General features: G+C 47.2%; 1 protein-coding gene across 2 annotated transcripts in view; it reads left to right on the top strand.

Moving 5' to 3' along the window:
• The window catches only part of GABRA3 (gamma-aminobutyric acid type A receptor subunit alpha3), a 131,947-nt gene that overhangs the window by 62,409 nt on the left and 49,035 nt on the right, over positions 1 to 20,503 (top strand). The gene's annotated exons all lie outside the window — the stretch shown is intronic.

Raw genomic sequence — 20,503 nt, forward strand, 5'->3', positions numbered from 1 at the left:
TGGGTTTTTGGTCACAAGTCTTTGGAAGTAACTGGAACCATAACTAGGATGGAGTCAGATCCCTGATCCGGAACGAGGAGAATGAAATCTGCAGCCTTAGAAAACAGACAAGGATACTATTTCAGGAAGCTATTGACTAGCCAAAACAATACTGCATTAGACAAATGGTTAAAGACAAATCTTTCAATGCAATTAGAGGGCAATCTGATGCAAGGTTCTCCTTGATAATACCCTAAGGCTTTCACTAGCCCCAACCTTGCTAAAGCATGATATTTATTTCATTCATTATATTGTTTCCTTTATCACTGTGTGTTTTAATATACTCTAGAGTACTTAAGAGGACAGATTGCCCAAACCCAGTGCAATAAGTGCATTTGTAACCCCTCACACTTACAGTCCCCAACACACTATCTATCAAAGGTACTTTTATGGCCCCTCTTGCTGCAGTATCTGAGCACTTCACAATTTTTAATGCATTGTTAATGTGAGGCTAGGCAGTGCTATTGTCCCCAGTTTACAAATGAGGAAGTGAAGCACAGAGAGGCTAAGTGATTTGCCCAAGGGTCCACAAAAAGTTTTTTGTGTGCAAGGAACTGAACCTGGGTGTCTCCAAACCCCAGTCTAGCACCCTAACTATTGAATCATCCTTCTGCTCTTCATAGCATTGTAGGACTGGAAGGGACCTTGAGAGGTCAACTAGTCCAGTCCCCAGCTCTCAAGTCAGGCCTAAGTATTATCTGGACAGGTGATTGTCTAACCTGCTCTTAAAGACCTCCAATGGTGGGAATTCCACAACCTCTCTCTTAAATTGCATTCTCCTCTTGTGATTAATCCACTTAGAGGTTAACAGTCTACTATTGCCACCAGCTAATAGGGTTACTCTTTTAGCCCAGGTGACAGTGTTCAGTGCTGAAGGTCATGGGATCAAACCCTGCTGATAGCTCATGGCTGGAGGTTACAACTGAAAGCTTGGGCTAAGTGTACTCATACTACCTGCAGAAGCAAAAGCTGATGTCTGAAGGCTATCCTTTTGAGCAGTCTAGATGCACACACTCCTACGTGCAAATACAGGAACACACACACACAGGCTTTGCTAATAAAGCCAATGTACACAACACTACAGTTGTCCTTGCCCCTTCCTGAAAATCAGTGGGAGTTGGGCACCTAACTTCCTTAAATGGATTTGTATTTTTTGTATACAATGTCATGAACCACTCATGGATCCTGATAGGAGATGGGGTAGTGGGGGATAATACACCTTGACAGGGACAAATGTCATTTCCCTCCAGTGTGCTGCAGCAGCATCAAGTGCAGGAGATTATGCTTGGGCTCAGAGGAAGCATTATACCCCATCATACCAGTGGCCCATCTAGTCATATATACCATCTCTGGCAGGGGCCAGCACCAGCTGTTTCAAAGGAACATGCAAGAAACCTTGTAGTGTAATAACCTGCTCATAGAAAAAATTTCTTCCTAACTGCAGTGAGTTAGTGGTTGGCTTATACCATGAAACAAGGAGGCTTCTATCCTTTAATTTTGATCCTATCTAATGTTACTGTGGATTGTTCTCATTGTCCACATAAACATCCATCTGTTTCTTGGCCTCATGTTATCTTGTGGCATGGAGTTTCACAGGTTAACTATATATTGTGTTTGTTTCCTTTGTATTAATTTTAAATGTATTCCTTTCAATTGTATGGAATGTCCCTTTATTCTTAAATATTATGAGAAAAAGTAAATACAAGTGCCCCAATCTACCATCTCCTTACTGTTCATTATTTCAAAGACCTCTGCCATCATCTCTAAATGAAGAAGCTCCAGTCCTTTCACTCTCACCTTGTGTTGAAGTTTTTCTGTGCCCCCAATCATTTTGGTGTCTCTTTCTGGACCTCTTCTATTTCTGAAACATTTTTGTGGGGATGGGCGACAGGAACTGAACACGGTATTCAAGATGAGGGTGCTCTCATGATTTATTTCATGGCAGAATTATTCACGTATTATTTATACATTCATATTTATTGTGCATCCATTTACAATGGGCTATAATATAAAATATGTTGAGCATTATATCAGATTTCCCTTTTTTGTAAAGTGGCATATTGTATATTTGAAAACCATGACAGGAGCTGGCTCCTACAGCTTGAAGAGAAAAGAGCCCGTAGGAAGCAAGCAGCTCCCAACCAAGATACATATATTTACAATAACTGCCAAAGATCATGCAAATCTCACATTGGACTATTCAGTCACATGAGACATTGCAAACCATCTGCATCATAGGCTGCAATTCCCACCATCTCTTGTAGGATGCCAATAACAATACCCACATTTTATAATGTTCAAACTATATTTAAGATATTATCTCTCGTGTGCTCACACACTATAGTATGCTTTTGGCAAATAAATATAAGCCAAAATTTTCAAACTTGTGTGCCTGACCTTTGAGACTAACCTCCATAGTCTAGGGTCTTAAATAAGTAACTTGACATTCAAAGAGAAGACTTTCTGTGTGAGATTGGGCCAGTTGCTTTGGGCCAAATTCTAAATATACCATATCCTGTAAGTGGCTCACTGCGGTTAGTGAGGCCACTTGTGGAGTAAGTCAGAATCTGCTGATGTTGAGCCACTGAAATGCCCACTGACTTCTGAAAACCGGGCCACTTATTTAACCCATTGACTGTAGAAACACAAGTATGAATGTTTTGGCTGTGCCTGCTCTGTGCCTCAGTTTCCCCTCTGTGAAATGGGGATAGTGAATTTGCCCTCTCTTGCTAAGTGCTTTGAGATCTTGAGATGAAACGGGCTATTTAAGAGTTAGTTATTAATTTTATTTAGTTTATTGATTTTAATTAGTTTAGTTTAGTGGCAGAGGCCTGTGTTTCTGGAGGGAAAGGTGGTGAGTACTGCTCCTGAAGCTGCATACATGTGGTCACTGGCTAACCAGCAATGGTGGGGTCTTTGTGTACGTATGTGGCCAAAAGACCTTTACGAGTGCTTGTCTGAAATGATTTCTGTTGACATTGTGTCTTCAAGGGGAGAAAATGTCCTGTGACGTGGAATCACTTCTAGAATAATGTGCCTTTTCCTCTGCTGCCCTGCATGGGTTTTCAGAAACTCTTTAATTGTACGGTGTTTGTTGAAGGGGTAGGGCCAGCTGGTGAATGCTGAAGTTTCAATGGACCTAAGCTAGTGTATCCGAGCTGAGGATCTGGCCCCCATCTCCGAAATGATCATAGAATCATAGAATATCAGGGTTGGAAGGAACCTCAGGGGATCATCTAGTCCAGCCCCCCTGCTCAAAGCAGGACCAATCCCCAACTAAATCATCCCAGCCAGGGCTTTATCAAGCCTGACCTTAAAAACCTCAAAGGAAGGAGATTCCACCACCTCCCTAGGTAACCCATTTCAGTGCTTCACCACCCTCCTAGTGAGAAAGATTTTCCTAATATCCAACCTAAACCTCCCCAACTGCAACTTGAGACCATTACTCCTTGTTCTGTCATCTGGTACCACTGAGAACAATCTAGATTCATCCTCTTTGGAACCGCCTTTCAGGTAGTTGAAAGCAGCTATCAAATCCCCCCTCATTCTTCTCTTCTGCAGACTAAACAATCCCAGTTTCCTCATCCTCTCCTTATAAGTCGTGTGTTCCAGTCCCCTAATCATTTTTGTTGCCCTCCGCTGGATGCTTTCCAATTTTTTCACATCCTTCTAGTAGTGTGGGGCCCAAAACTGGAAACAGTACTCCGGATGAGGCCTCACCAATGTCGAATAGAGGGAAACGATCACGTCCCTCGATCTGCTGGCAATGCCCCTACTTATACATCCCAAAATGCCATTGGCCTTCTTGACAACAACGGCATACTGTTGACTCGTATCCAGCTTCTCAGCCACTGTAACCCCTAGGTCCTTTTCTGCAGAACTACTGCCTAGCCGTTCAATCCCTAGTCTGTAGCAGTGCATGGAATTCTTCTGTCCTAAGTGCAGGACTCTGCATTTGCCTTTGTTGAACCTCATCAGATTTCTTTTGACCCAATCCTCTAATTTGTCTAGGGCCCTCTGTATCCTATCCCTGCCCTCCAGTGTATCTACCACTCCTCCCAGTTTAGTGTCATCTGCAAACTTGCTGAGGGTGCAATCCACACCATCCTCCAGATGATTAATGAAGATATTCAACAAAACCAGCCCCAGGACCGACCCTTGGGTCACTCCACTTGATACCGGCTGCCAACTAGACATGGAGCCATTGATCACTACCTGTTGAGCCCGACGATCTAGCCAGCTGTCTATCCACCTTATAGTCCATTCATCCCGCCCATACTTCTTTAACTTGCTGGCAAGAATACTGTGGGAGACCGTATCAAAAGCTTTGCTAAAGTCGAGGAATAACACGTCCACCACTTTCCCCTCCTCCACAGAGCCAGTTATCTCGTCATAGAAGGTGATTAGATTAGTCAGGCATGACTTGCCCTTGGTGAATCCATGCTGACTGTTTCTGATCACTTTCCTCTCCTCTAAGTGCTTCAGAATTGATTCCTTGAGGACCTGCTCCATGATTTTTCCAGGGATTGAGGTGAGGCTGTCTGGCCTGTAGTTCCAGGGATCCTCCTTCTTCCCTTTTTAAAAGATGGGCACTACATTAGCCTTTTTCCAGTCGTCTGGGACCTCCCCTGATCGCCGGGAGTTTTCAAAGATAATGGCTAATGGCTCTGCAATCACATCCGCCAACTCCTTTAGCACTCTCGGATGCAGCGCATCTGGTCCCATGGACTTGTGCTCGTCCAGATTTTCTAAATGGTCCCAAACTACTTCTTTCTCCACAGTGGGCTGGTCACCTCCTCCCCATGCTGTGCTGCCCAGTGCAGTAGTCTGGGAGCTGACCTTGTTCGCGAAGACAGAGGGAAAAAAAGCATTGAGTACATTAGCTTTTTCCACGTCCTCTGTCATTAGGTTGCCTCCCTGATTCAGTAAGGGGCCCACACTTTCCTTGATTTTCTTCTTGTTGCTAACATACCTGAAGAAACCCTTCTTGTTACTCTTAACATCTCTTGCAAGCTGCAACTCCAGGTGTGATTTGGCCTTCCTGATTTCACTCCTGCATGCCTGAGCAATATTTTTATACTCCTCCTTAGTCATTTGTCCAATCTTCCACTACTGGTAAGCTTGTTTTTTCTGTTTAAGGTCAGCAAGGATTTCACTATTAAGCCAAGCTGGTCGCCTGCCATATTTACTGTTCTTTCTACACATCGGGATGGTTTGTCCCTGTAACTTCAATAAGGATTCTTTAAAATACAGCCAACTCTCCTGGACTCCTTTTCCCCTCGTGTTATTCTCCCAGGGGATCCTGCCCATCAGTTCTCTGAGGGAGTCAAAGTCTGCTTTTCTGAAGTCCAGGGTCCGTATTCTGCTGCTCTCCTTTCTTCCCTGTGTCAGGATCCTGAACTCGACCATCTCATGGTCACTGCCTCCCAGGTTCCCATCCACTTTCACTTCCCATACTAATTCTTCCCGGTTTGTGAGCAGCAGGTCAAGAAGAGCTCTGCCCCTAGTTGGTTCTTCCAGCATTTGCACCAGGAAATTGTCCCCTACACTTTCCAAAAACTTCCTGGATTTTCTGTGCACTGCTGTATTGCTCTCCCAGCAGATATCAGGATGATTGAAGTCTCCCATGAAAACCAGGGCCTGCGATCCAGTAACTTCCGTTAGTTGCTGGAAGAAAGCCTTGTTCACCTCATCCTCTTGGTCCAGTGGTCTATAGCAGACTCCCATCACGACATTACCCTTGTTGCTCACACTTCTAAACTTAATCCAGAGACGCTCAGGTTTTTCTGCAGTTTCATACTTGAGCTCTGAGCAGTCATACTGCTCTCTCACACACAATGCAACTCCCCTACCTTTTCTACCCTGCCTGTCCTTCCTGAACAGTTTATATCCATCCATGACAGTAGTCCAGTCATGTGAGTTATCCCACCAAGTCTCTGTTTTTCCAATCACATCATAATTCCTTGACTGTGCCAGGACTTCCAGTTCTCCCAGCTTGTTTCCCAGGCTTCTTGCATTTGTGTATAGGCACTTAAGATAACTCACTGATCGTCCTGCTTTCTTAGTATGAGGCGGGAGCCCTCCCCTCTTGTGCTCTCCTGCTCGTGCTTCCTCCCTGTATCCCACGTCCCCACTCACCTCAGGGCTTTGGTCTCCTTCCCCCGGGGAACCTAGTTTAAAGCCCTCCTCACTAGGTTAGCCAGCCTGCTTGTGAAGATGCTCTTCCCTGTCTTTGTTAGGCAGAGCCTTTCTCTGCCTAGCATTCCTCCTTCTTGGAACACCATCCCATGGTCAAAGAATCCAAAGCCTTCTCTCTGACACCACCTGTGTAGCCATTCGTTGACTTCCACGATTCAACGGTCTCGACCCAGGCCTTTTCCTTCCACAGGGAGGATGGACGAGAACACCACTTGCGCCTCAAACTCCTTTATCCTTCTTTGCAGAGCCACGTAGTCTGCAGTGATCTGCTCAAAGTCATTCTTGGCAGTATCATTGGTGCCCACGTGGAGAAGCGGGAAGGGGTAGCAATCTGAGGGCTTGATGAGTCTCAGCAGTGTCTCCGTCACATCGTGAATCCTAGCTCCTGGCAAGCAGCAGACTTTCTGGCTTTCCCAGTCGGGGCAGCAGATAGATGACTCAGTCCCCCTGAGGAGGGAGTCCTGGACCACCACCAGCAGCCTCCTTCTCTTGGGAGCGATGGTCATGGAACTCCTTTCCCTAAAACAGTGCATCTCATGCCTTCCAATCGGCGGAGTCTCCTTCTGCTCCCTTCCCTCAGATGTATCATCTAGTCCACTCTCTGCATTAGTACCTGTGGAGAGAACATGAAAACGGTTGCTTACCTGTATCTGCATTGCTGGTACATGGACATTCCCTTTTCTTCTTCTGGAGGTCACATGCTGCCAAATTTCTTCACCATCCTTCTGTCCCCGCTGTGCAGCCTGCTCTGAATCTTCAGAACATTGTGTCCATAGAAGCATATCCTGATATCTGTCCAGGAAATCTTCAGTTTCTCTTATGCAACGCAGGGTCGATACTTGTTTCTCCAGACCTTGAACCTTCTCTTCTAATATGGAGACCAGCTTGCACTTTGTACAGACAAGGTCGCTTCTGTCCTGTGGAAGAAAGACAAACATGGCACATTCTGGGCAGGTAACAACAGCTGAACACTCACCATCCATATTACCTTCCTTCTAAGAGCTTCCTCAAGTGCTGTAGTAACTATTCAGAGAAACCTGCAAGATGAAAGCCTCAGTGGGCTCTCCCCACGCAAACTCCCAGGCAAACTCCCTCTGTTAGCCTCTCTGCTGGTTCTCAGCCGACTGCCTTTTTATAACAGTCAAGCCCACAAAAGGCTCAACTGGAACAAAGCAGTCCTAATTCACACTTTTCAAACAGTCAAGCACACGGTCAAACTGACAAACTGTCCCTGCAACGGACACTCAGATGCTCACCAACACAGCCCGGCTCATGCAGCACTTAGCGTACCTCCTCTTGGACGGATCCCAGGCAAACTCCCTCTGTTAGCCTGATTCCCAATCCCCTTTCCTTTCAGGTCCTTATTGTTAATGGAGTGTCTTTCGCTGCTCCCAGTGGCTCATTCTTAACAAAAGTCCTTCCTCCCAGGGCATGAATGAAATGGAGAGAGGAAAAGCTCTCTTCTTCCCCTCCATCCCCAGGACTGTGCTCTCTCTCGCTAGTCACTATGAAAACACATTGGGGCTCTCACAGGTGGACATGCAATGAAGGAAAACAAGAAACATCCCCAAGTCAAAACCAGTAGAGAGGAGAAAAGTGGCTTTCATAGAATCATAGAATATCAGGGTTGGAAGGGACCTCAGGAGGTCATCTAGTCCAACCCCCTGCTCAAAAGCAGGACCCATCCTCAATTAAATCATCCCAGCCAGGGCTTTGTCAAGCCTGACCTTAAAAACTTCTAAGGAAGGAGATTCCACCACCTCCCTAGGCAACGCATTCCAGTGTTTCACCACCCTCCTAGTGAAAAAGTTTTTCCTAATATCCAACCTAAACCTCCCCCACTGCAACTTGAGAGCTGTTAAGATTGAGGGCTTTGCTGAGAGCTGTTAAGATGTGCCTGAGCTCCTGACTCTTGTCTCTCTCACTCTCTCAGATGCAGTTTTGATGCCGGAGGAGGCACCAGCAGCTTTCCTCTCTTCACCCCCGCCTGCCCCCAGCCCCAGTGCCTTGGACTGTGCTGGCAGGGCAATGCTGGGGAGGCTATTCTGGTTTCTCTTTTTCCCACCAGCAAAAGCACATGGGCTTGGATGTCTGGAGTTGATGGGCCAGTGTGGCAAGGCCAGTCTTGGGGAGCCTTGTTCTGCCAGATGATTTCTTCTGCGTTGCTGCTCCCAAGCAAGAGCCACAGACTCTGCAATGTCCCGCACCACAGAGCAGTAGTCAGGGAGACAGTAAGGGTTTGTTGTTCCTAGCAGAGACCTGGGAGGTGAGGCATTCCTGTTTCTGTCATTCTGGCTTGGTGTATTCTTTAGTGACACTAGATTATTGGGTCACCTTTGTGTTATTCTTTCATCGCCTCCTTTGCTCCTGTTTCCTCTTCCTCTATTAATACTGTAGTGCCAGGCCTCAGGGCGGCCCTGTGGGATTGCATTAGTGAACCAGGGAGTCCACAGGGTCTGGCTGTGTCCAGTAGCCTCAATAGAGAATTCCCTTTGTATTCATTCCAGACCAGTCCTGTCTCTTCTCTACTGTGACACAGACCAATCCTCCTCCATTCACAGGGTTCTCTCACCCATCCTTTTCTTTCCTCCCTCATTGCTAGTAAAAGCTGCACCCTTCTAACTTGGGAGGGGCGCATTCTTGCCGGCGGTCCTGATTCCAGAACCACAGGAAACCCCAGGGATTCCACTCCTAGGTTGCCTTCTGAAACCCAGGTCAGGCTGGCAGGAACGGAAAGTCATGGCCATCTGCTGGCTTATGTGGGGGCCACTGTTGGTCTCCATCCATTCCTTATGGGCAAGTGTTTGCACCAGCAAATTGGCCCCAAATGGCCTGCACTATTGAGACACCAATGGGCACCCTCTGGCCTGGAGTGGTTCCTTTCTGTTCATTGCTGAGGCTCAGGGTGTCGGGGAGAGTTTACATGTAGTTGTTCAATGGGTGATCTGTGCACTTTGGTCACCTGGGCTGTTAATGAAGCTCTAACTCCAATGAAAGAAAAGAACAGGATGGGTCTCCGCTAACTCCAGGGACTCCGAGGGAGCTGTGCCAGCAATAAATCTGGCCCAGTATATCTTGGACAGCAATGTGGTTCATTTGGCTGGAGACAACAGAGTTTGCAGGGATTGTGTTGTCCTATTTTTGGATTTAGGGTGTGCGGCGTTATTCCCAGCCTACACCCGGCATTTGGCTTGTTCTCTACATGACAGAGATGAGGCTGATTGCCCACACAGAACGCTCTCAACCCACACCAGTAGTGGTGCCAGGGGAGGAGGACCAGGGCAGTGTGTAGCGGGAGAGAATTACTTGTTGACAAAAGGGGTTTGGTTGGTTGAGTAACTAGGGATGTGATAGCAGCACAGAGAGCTTGCTCACACTGAGCTCAGGGGCAGATTATGGCGTGTATGTGCTCAAGACAGGAAGGAATAAGCAGGAGCGGAAGTGCAGAAGAACCAGGGAACCCTGGAGTAATTCCAGCTAGGGGAGTGCTGGCTTAGCCCCTCATTAGTATGATGAGAATTACTCCTGGGGGAATTCTGTGCCACTGCGCATCTTCAGAGTTTATGACCCCCGCAGATTTCTTTGCTTCCCTAAGGAAAAATGACTTTCTGATGAGGAAACAAAAGGAAGCCACAAGAGCAGTGACCCTCCCCAGCAGTATGTTTCGGGTGCCCAGGGCTGCCGGCACAGAGGTAAATCACTGTGGGGCAGGGGGCAGGACTGGGGAAGACCCGGCTGATGGCTCTGCTGGGCTGGGGAGGATGGGACTTCCTCTTCCCCTGCATGGCATCTCACTCCCAGGTTTCTTCCCTGGCTGTAGAAAGCTCTGCAAACTCTCCCCTGCGCGCTTCCTGCACCCATCGCTCCTCAGCTGCAGGGGGAGGGATCACTGCACATGGAGCTGCTCCCCCATCCACCCAACCCCCGTGCATCCAGATCCCCTCATACCCAGACCCCCCCACTCAGCCTCACCTCCTCCCCCGCACCCAGAAGCCCCCGACGAACCCCACTCCCTCTGCACCAACCCAGTGAGCCACCCGCACCCAGATCCCCAGCATACCAAGCCCCAACCAGCTGCACCTGGATCTCCACACCACTGAGCCCCACTCCCCTAGCATCTGGACCCCACCACTGAGCCCCCCACATCCAGACCCCCCTGCCCAGCTCTATCCCCCCCACACCCAGACACCCCTTCTGCTGAGCCCCAACTACCTGCACCTGGACCCCCACTGCAGAGTCCTGTTGCACCGAGAGCCACTCAACAAGCCCCTGTGCATCCAGATCACGCCCCCGACCAGGATCTCCCACAGAGACACCCACACCCAGATTGCCCCACACAGAATGCTCTCAACCCACACCTGGATCCCCTCTCCACCACTAAGTCCCTACACACTTGGATCTTGCCTTGCTGAGCCTGCCTGCCCACACCTGGCGAACCTTGCACAGAGGGCCAGGGCCCTGGGGTGTTTCTGGGGCAGGCCCTGTCCTTGCTCTGTGTCAGGGTTGCTTGCAGCCTCACCGCTGACTACGTGTCCTGAAGGGGGAGCTGCACAGTGATCTCCCACCTCTGTGCAGCCATTGGCCTGTGCTCCCCAATGCCATGCTGGAGCTTCCACATTTATATGACAAATAAAATTTGCAGAATTTTGCAGAATTTTAAAATATTGTGTGCAGAATTTTTATTTTTTTGGCACAGAATTTTTTAATGTTTTGGAGCAGAATGCCCTCAGGAGTAGAGAATCAAGCTCCGGTTCCCTGCTCCACACCATACAAGGACCTGCTCAGGACCAAAGGGGGCTGGAGAGTGGAGACCCCTGCTTGCAGTGGGTAGGCTCAGTCACTATTGTGTGGTATTAAAGATGTAGTGGGATTTCAAGTCTGCTTGGTGAAGTCCATTGCTCTGCTGAAACTGACGGGACCCCCTGCTACCCAGAGAAAAGGTCTGCCAGAGACTAAAACTGGTGCTGCACTGGATCTTAGCCAGATGGTCCCTGTGATAAAGGGGGGTTGGAGAGCAAATGGGGGAGGTGGGGTGAGTCTGAAGGCCCGGTGTTCAATGGGATTTAATCTCTGGAATGAGAAGGGAGGAACCTGAGGGTGGAGCTTCTTGATGAGGGGACTACAGTGCTCCTCCCACTTCAGGAGAGCACTGCCGTGTTTCTGGTACTCTTTGTTGCACAGTCCCAGCTCTGTTAAGCCTCAGACACATTAATCGAAGGCAGTTCTCCTGGGGCAGCAGTAAAGGTCGCAGAAGGAAAAGACATTTCTATTCCTCTTTTATTCCTAGGGCTAAAATTGGAAAGAAATTAAATCTCCAAAATGAGAAGCTGAGAAAATGAAGAATGAGAGAGCCATAAAGCCTCTGTGCGCAGCTGCAGAAATTACCTTCTAGTACTTAGGTGTTTCATCCATCTGAAGATAGCAAGGACTTGGGAGGTGACAAGAACTTAAAGTTTTCAGCCGAGACTCTGCTCAGTGTGTTTCTTCTCCATAGGGATGTTGTGTTTAAATAAATTGCAAAAAGAAGAGCAAAGTAGACACAACTCTCAGGGAGAAAGAAGCCTCTGCTATATCACAGCACAGCATCTGAGAATCTGCTGCTGTGAGACACTACAGTGTCCCCTTGCTATATCATCACGGCAAGGCACCCAGGAACTCCTAGCACTAACCTCCCACTACATCCCCTCTGCTAGATCACAGCACAGCCTCTGAGAACCTACCGCACTGAGACTCAACTGCATTCCCTCTGCTAGATCATAATACAGCCCCCAGGAACCCCCAGCACTGGGACTGAACTGCATTCCCTCTGCTATATCATAATACAGCCCCCAGGAACCCCCAGCACTGGGACTGAACTGCATTCCCTCTGCTATATCATAATACAGCCCCCAGGAACCCCCAGCACTGGGACAGAACCGCATTCCCTCTGCTATATCACAGCACAGCATCTGAGAGCTCCAGCACTAAGACACGAGCGCATCAGAGTGAATAATGGATTATTTTGGTTCTGCAGCAGAACAGAAAAATCCGGGGGGTGGGAGTGGGGGGGAGAATCCACTTTGAACTGAAACCATTTTTTAAAAAAAACTTATCGTCAAATCAAAAAACTAAAAAAAATGCATTGAATGAACCCAAATATCTTTTGTGTCAACATGAAACAATTTTTGTGTGTGTTCTTGTTTAAATTCAGCAGCTTTCAGGTGTTTTTCACCTTATTTAATTTTTTTAATTGGCCAAATTGGAAAACAAAGTGTCATGTTGAAACTCATTTTTTCCCAGGTTTTTATGACTCACTATTTGTCAGATTTGACCTGAATTCACAAATAATTCCAGAGCCCTGAAAATGCTTTTTACTGAGACATTTCTGTCAGAGACAAAATATGTTGCTGAGCTCTAGACATGACTGTAGCCAGGACCCACCGGTACTGCATCTCTCTCATCTAACAGTTCACAGCACATAGCTACTTCCAGGACTGTGATAAAACTGCATCCATCTCAGTTGGCACTTGTATACACCGATCTCTGTTGACCCTGCCCACCTCATAAACATCAGTGCAGCTAACCTCACAAAACCCCTTGGAGATAGGGTGGTATTGTTGTCTCATTTTAAAACTGAGGCATAGGGAGCCTAAGTGACTTGTGTATCCAAAATTATGCACAAAGGCTGGAGTCAATAATTGAATTCAGTCCCTGGCTGGTGCTTTAAACTACAAGCCCATCCTTTCTCTGATATTGCTGGCTTGCAGCAAGCACCTACAACCCAGAAGCTCCTGGCATTTAGGTATGACACTTTTACCTCTGCCATAATACAGCAAAGAATCCAGGAACCTCTAGCATTAAGACATGACTGCCTAACCTCCAATATAGCTCAGCCTTCCAAAAGGAGCAGTGGGGGCAAAAAAACCAAAACTGAGCTTGATAAGTGTATGGAGGGGATGGTATGATTGGACACCCTAGAGTGGCATGTGGCCCATTGGTGACTGCTAGAAGCAAAAATCCACAACAGCTGGAGATGGGACACTAGCTAGGGAGGGCTCTGAGTTACTACAGAGAATTCTTTCCCAAGTGTCTGCCTGGCGGGTCTTGCCCACATGCTCAGAGTGTAAGTGATTGCCATATTTGGGATGAGGAAGGAATTTTCTCCCAGGTCAGATTGGCAGAAACCTTGAGGATTTTTCGCCTTCCTCTGCAACATGGAGCATGGGTCCCTTGCAGGTTTAAACTAGAGTGAATGGTAAATTCTCTGTAACTTGAAGTCTTTAAATCATGATTTGAGGACTTCAGTAATTCAGCCAGAGGTTCAAGGTCTGTTTCAGGTGTAGGTGAGGTTCTGTGGCCTGTGAGGTGCAGGAGGTCAGGCTAGATTATCATGATGGTCCCTTCTGGCCTTAAAGTCTATGAGCACGGCACCTGGGACTCCCTCAGCACTTTGCAGTTGTGCATCACCACTGCAGTATAACCGCACAGCATCTGAAACACCCCAGCACAGAAGCAAGACTGTGTAACCTCCACTATATTGGCACAATACTCGGAAAGCTCCTGCACTAAGCCTGGACTGCCTCACTCCCCATTTTATTACAGTACACCATTGGGAACACCCCACACTGGGACATGACTGCATCATCTCTGCTAGAATGCAGCCCAGCCTCTGGGATCCCCCAGCACTGCATTACTCCTGCTACGGCACATCACAGTGCAGCATCCACAAACTGACACACAAACATACCAGCAGATTATATTAGGGCTGAGATTCTTAAATAAATAACAGTTGGTGATTACAGCTGAATTTTTAATAACAGCCTTCTTACTTACTTACTTACTTCCCTCCCTCCCCTAATCACTTGTAGAGGCAGTCCCACAGTAGACAGCCAGAGAAGGGAGAGGAATTGAGACAGGGTAATTTGTATTCCAACTCAGCTGCAGCTAGTGCTTCTGAGAAGCAAATAAAAATAGCACTCAGTCATTTTGTAAATAATATCCACCCCCTCGCTTGCCCAGGGAGTCGTGAGCACTTAAATGGGAGATTTCAGGAATGAGTGGGTGGTGAGGGGGTGGCAGGCTGGCTCTGTCTGCAGCACAAAGGATGGGAGCCAGCAAGGAAAAGATGCAGGGACTGGATCATTCAAAGTCTAAGTGATGCACAGCAGCAACAGCCAGGGGTGGGGAGAAAATGGGCCTTTGGCCCCTTATATGAGGCATGTCCCACAAATGCTGTGGCATGGAAGCCCTGCAGTGCCCTGGATAATGCTACTGTAAATGTTCTGCTTGTTGGAATCAGTGGGAGCCGAATCCAGTCATTGGTGCCGAGTGAATACAGCCATTTATTGTCTTTGCAAGCAGGGTAGATCTGGCTTGAGAATTTCTTGGAAAGAGGGAGGGTAGCTTCTGAAGAGGAGCAGGTATTGGGAATACCAGGGTAATGCTTGGGGAAGGGATGTTCTGGCCTCTGTTTTACATTTTCATTGATGATCTGCCCCAGCTCTGGGGGATTTCTGCAACCCGAACCAAGCAGCATTGCCAGGCGAGGAGGGGCGAGTTAATGAATACTTTTCTGCCCTAGGGTGTGTGTGTTGTGGGGGGGGACCTCTACTCAGCCTGCAGTGCATTGCTTCTGCCTGCAAGATTTCTCCAGATGGCATTAGAAACACAAGTACACCCAGACCAGGGAGAACACTCTTTGGCAAAGAAGGATGGTGCAGTGATTAGGGAACTAGCCAGAATCTTGGAAGACCTTGCGTTCAATTCTTTGTTCTGCCACAGACCCTGAGCTATGCTGAGTGCTCATGACATTCAGTGCAGGAGTCCTGGGCAGTGTGAATCCAAGATCTGTGCTCACTACCATGGGAAGTGGAAAGTATGGGGGAAGAGAAGCTTATGCTCAGTGACAGCTCCTCGGGGGTAGGGGTGGACATTACCTAATCTATGCCATGATCTTTCCTGACGGCTGCAAATGGCCACTGAGGGCACCTTCATATGTCCATTTCGGACATCACGACTGGCCCCTCTGTGCACCGCCAGCCGCTGGTTAACTAACACTGCAGTAGCTGTGTAGGATGAGTCTGGCTCCCTCCCACTCACCACGAACAAATGAGAACACCCCCCGCTGGAATCCCAAGCCCTGAAAGATCTGTTTAGCTTGTCTACAGAATTCCCTGCCTTTCCACCAGGGTGCAAAGGGTGATAAATATCAGTGGATTGTTCAAGAGCCCAGCTTCAGTGGTATATTCCCTGTATTAAACAGTTTATAATACAGCAGTACCTAACTTGGTTCTGGCCTTGGTCCCATTGTGCTGGGTGCTGTACAAACATGTCAATGACAGTCCTTGCCTCAAAGGGCTTAAAACAGATTGGTATTCAGTGTCAATAAGCTATCATGCAAATGGGTGTATTGATTAATATTATTATTTCTTATTTGTATGACAGTAGCATGTAGAGGCGCCAATCTGGGAACAGGTACTTCATTGTGCCGGGTGCTGTCTGAACATAGCAGAAGTTTTCTGCTCCAGAAGGCTCATGACAAGACAGAGGGAAAGCAACTGCTCAAGGTCATGCAGCAGAGGCAAGAGTAGAAGGCAGCTCACCAGACTCCAGGCTAGTGCCCTAGTCGCTTGAGAACCCTGCCTCCCCTGGCAGGTTAATGACTCTGTCCTAGATACACAGACCTGGAATCAGCATAGGCCCAGCATGCAAAGTGTGTTTTTCTCAGATGCTTATTGTAATTGCCTCATCCTCCCCTTTCTGCCATCCCTCCTCATTTGTTGATTACACGCCACCTGTTACATCTAGTCATGAGCTTCTTTAGGAAAGGGACTGTGTCTTTATTTTGTGTCTGTACAGCGCCTAGCACTACAAAGCCCAGATCCCTGATTGGAGTCTCTAGGTGCTACTGCAGTATCAATACTAGAGATAATGAATAAATTGCACTGGCGGCTGGGAAGGTAGCCCACTGGTGGATTAGAGAATGTTAACATTTAACAAATACAATAGCCACTTGCAAACACAATAGGGAAATCAGGGATGTGACATCACAACATGCACCGTGTTCATTTTATTATTATTTATTATTTGTAGCCCTGTAGCGCTGAAGTCAAGGCCCAGGAGCCCTTGTGATAAGTATAGTACTGACATAAGATGGACCCTGCCCCAAGAGGCTTACAAACTACACATAAGACAAGAGACAACAGCAAGCGGTATTTAGTTTTGATTATTTCTGGCAGTGCATCACAGTGCACCGTACGTCATACACTGGAGAAAGGTGGGCTAAGGACTTGGCTCTCATGAGTTGTATTCCCTGGTCAACTACCAGCTTCCTAAGTGACCTTGTACAAGTCTGTTTTTCTGTTTCCCTGTCTGTAAAATGGGGATCATAACACTAACCTGCCTCCAAGAGGACTGCAAGGCTTCATTCATGAATGAGTGCAACCAGCTTTGAGAGGCTTGGCGGGAAGATGTTAGAGAAGGACCAAGTGTTATTTAATGTTCTGCAGCAGATTTGGTAAAAGTGCTGAAGTGTCCGTGATCCAGCACTCAGCTATTAAATATTTGCTGGGATGTGTGGCGAGATGGCCAGATTTCCATGGACGAATGATCAGGTTTGCAGATTAGGAAGGGGAGAATTAGCGAGGCTGCTCTGCGTTGTATTTTGGACTGTAGTAGAAAAGGCTGCTCTTTGCTTTCTGCCCAGGTAAAAACAGGTGCAATGTGGTCCTGATATTTGCTTTTCCAACCTAATATCTGTAAGATTCTGCTAGGGAGAGAATGTATCATTACCACAGAGCCAGTGAACTCATACAGTGCTAAAAGCAATGCATTGCAGAAGTCCTTGGGTTGCATAATATTGCTAGGATCATGAATGACCTTAATCCCAAAGACTGTAGTTTGCTGTGATCTGCTTGTGCTTTTGTTAGTTCCAACTTTCACAGCTCAACTGGAATTTGTAGGTGGGCGGCAGCTATTTTTTGGTGGAAATCCCTCTAATTCAAAGGCGAGTCCGATTCTGCCTCTCCTATATGGCCAGGGATGTCCCTCAGGCACAGCTTAACTGGAGCGGTTCTGCTGCACATGGGTTCATGGGGGCAGTGTTTGTGGAAGCCAGCGTGCCTGTAAACCCAGCTGCATTGGGTCTCTCTGGGGGCTGCCACACAGAGGAGGCTTAGAGGGTGAACGGCCCAGGGGAGGAGCAACAGTGAGGCTGGCAATTCTATGACTCTGGAATCCACTGACTGAAGTCCCCTTATCCCCTATAGAGCACTGTTTGTGGGACTGCAAGGGTCATCAAGTCCAACCCCTTGCTGAGATGCAAGATGTGTTGGTGTGGTGTGACTCCATTGAATTCAGTGGTGTTTACATCAAGCAGAGTGGAACTTGTGCCCAAATCTGTCGGAGTAGAGGGGTGTGTCTGGCTTTTCTAGAAAGGGGTGGAGGAGTCAGGGCTCTCAGGGCCATGTCATGAGGGTGAATGGCCAAGATACAGAGTGGTTACTTAGTCTAGATGTAGAGGATCTACAGGATAAATTGGTTTCTCTTGCTCAGGGGGCACAGTGGATGAAGCAAGGTGCTGCCCCTGAGCTCTATGTGGGTGGTAAGATGTGACCTATTGTGATCTTTGGACCAAGGTGGAAGCATGGATAGTGGAAGGTGCAGTCACGTGCTCTGTGTTGAAGGTAATGCAACGCTGGCCTGTAACAGACAAAAAGACTAGAAGAGGATTTGGCCAGGATGTGCAGGGTGCATTCCTGAGAGAGAGGTTGAATGGCTATGGTGTCCCTCTGACCTGATGATCCTAGTTGCTACCACATCCCCTTGGGGCTACAGGCAACTAGGTCTAGTTTAGAGGTAGCCTTGGTAACTGATCTGGTCCCCGTTCAGTCCCAGGAACAGGGGGACACAAAGGTGGTGATATTTACAGCCATCTTTGTCCCCTCCCCTCCTCAACTGCACCAAGCAAGTCTTGGCTACAGCTTGAGGCCATGGCCCAATGCTTTTCCTGAGGCCATTTGACCTTCGGTTTCCAGAACATCCCTGTGACTATAACTGTTTTAATTAAATTGTCTCTTTGATGGATGGTGACGGCTGGACATCCTGATGGCTGACACTGGCTTTCTCGATTATTATTCACTGTGCAGTCTTTGGCATAATTTAGTAACTGACTGTCCAATACATTGTAACACTGTGATTGCAGCTATCTATATATTATATTAAGAAGTATCATTTATGCAAGGAGACGGGAAGGAATAAGTACATACTAGACCAGGGAAAGCCCATTGCCCTTGGGAGCTGATATTACCAAATGGTTCCATCCACTTGGATCCAACAGCTTCTGTCCCAGTACATCATGTGCATGGCTTTGTTTTGCACTGCACCGTGAGGTCCTGTCGTGCGACAGTCCTTACTTGTGCTCTCTCTATCAGAGAGTGTGAATGAGTCAGCAGCAGGGTAGGGAGGTGAGCTGTTCTGTCTGTCCTTCTCTTAGTAACCTGACAAGTTTGTTACTGGATGTGCACTTTCATCCTAGGTTTGCATAGGGTGACCAGATAGCGACTGTGAAAAAACGGGACAGCGGGTGGGGGGTAATAGGTGCCTATATAAGAAAAAGTCCCCCCAAAATGGGACTGTCCCTATAAAAACAGGACATCTGGTCACCCTAGGTATGCAGGTCTCACCGGATAAGCACATGCCAATGTCCAGATGAGGAAAATCCTGGGCCATATCCTGCAGGAGCAAAGGGACCGTAGAGTCTAGGGACTGGACAGTTTACAATAGGCTGCATTCACTGGGTCCCTGGATCAGGTCAGATCCATCCAGGTTTGTTTTGTTTGTTCGTTTTTTCCCTCACAACTTCCTAGGCCCAGACACTCTTCTTCAGCTATTTCTGTTACAGAGGCCTCATTGCTAAGCTTGGTATGGAGACAGTGGGAGTTTCAGCTATGCTGAAACTAACTTTACTAAGAAGGGTCTGCAAAAATTACACCTATTTTTTAATTAAACCCATGTGTGCTGTCATCTTCCTTGGGATTGTGCTTAACGCGAGCTTAGAAATAAAGCCACCAGGATCACTCAAAAGCATGTCCCAAAGTCCTCTCTACCTCCCACAAGCCTGCTAACATCTGCTCATCAATTCCTGTTCCAGTTCTCCAACACTTGAATCCTGCAGGTCGCTTTGTGAAATACAGATCCTCTCGCTGACCCACCATCCCTTGCAACATCTCAACCCCTTTCTGTCTAAGCCTCAAAATATTCCATTCTGCAGACCACAAGGAAGGACCATGGCTGGACCTGGATCTCAACATGGTGATTAGTGCTGTAAATTATGGATGTCAGGAATGCTGAAAGGGAAGAGGGAGAAAAAGTAATGCATGTTCTCACCTCATTAGAACTTTTTTCTCTGCTATGTGTCTCATTTTGGGTCCTGCTTGGAAGAAGACGGAGAGATACCCTGAGTCTCTAAGAATTACAAAAGTAACTTGCTTTGCTTAGAAAAATGCCTAATTGAATGCTGTGTACTTCAGAAAGTATACTGCACGTATATTTCTCTTTAACCTTTCACAGCATCAAGACAAGATCAAGGGTTACATATATAGCACAACAATATCAGCCACAGGCTGCCTCGGAAGCTCTCCAATCGTAATAACAAAAGACATGTATACTATATTTTAGCCATTAAGGAGAAGACCCTGCCAGAATGCATTATCTTACTTTAGTTGCAAAACTTTGAACTGCAGAATGAAGCCTCATGATGTGGCAAAATAAATTGAAATGTGACAAAATATCCGTCTGAGAACAGAGGAATTTCCATAGCTGAATTGATCAATGGGCCATCTTCTAGTCCAGGATCACATCTGTAACAGTGGCCAATGCTAGGTACTTAGATGAAGCCAGGAATCTCTCTTACTGACTTCAAATGGACAATTCCATCAGGAGGTACCATTCTGGACATCTAGTCTCATTCAAAGGAGGTGAGAGCACATAGTCTAGTCCTAAACTGATTAACATCTGTTAATGGAAGTTTTCCATTCTAAAGGTCAGATTTGGCCGCATTTCTGTGAGATACCTAGTGAGTAGAGCACTGAACTGGGACCCAAGAGGCCTGGCTGTGATACTGACATGCTGGGTGACCTTGGGCAAGTCACATCTTCATTCTGTGCCTCGGTTTCCCCATCTATAAAACAGGAATAATGATACTGACCACCTTTGTAAAGTGCTTGAAGATCTACTGATGGAAAGTGCTATATAAGAGCTAGCTACTATTATTATTATTCACATTGAG

This window comes from Lepidochelys kempii, chromosome 9 (assembly GCF_965140285.1).
Source record: "Lepidochelys kempii isolate rLepKem1 chromosome 9, rLepKem1.hap1, whole genome shotgun sequence".
Taxonomy (NCBI): Eukaryota; Metazoa; Chordata; order Testudines; family Cheloniidae; genus Lepidochelys; species Lepidochelys kempii.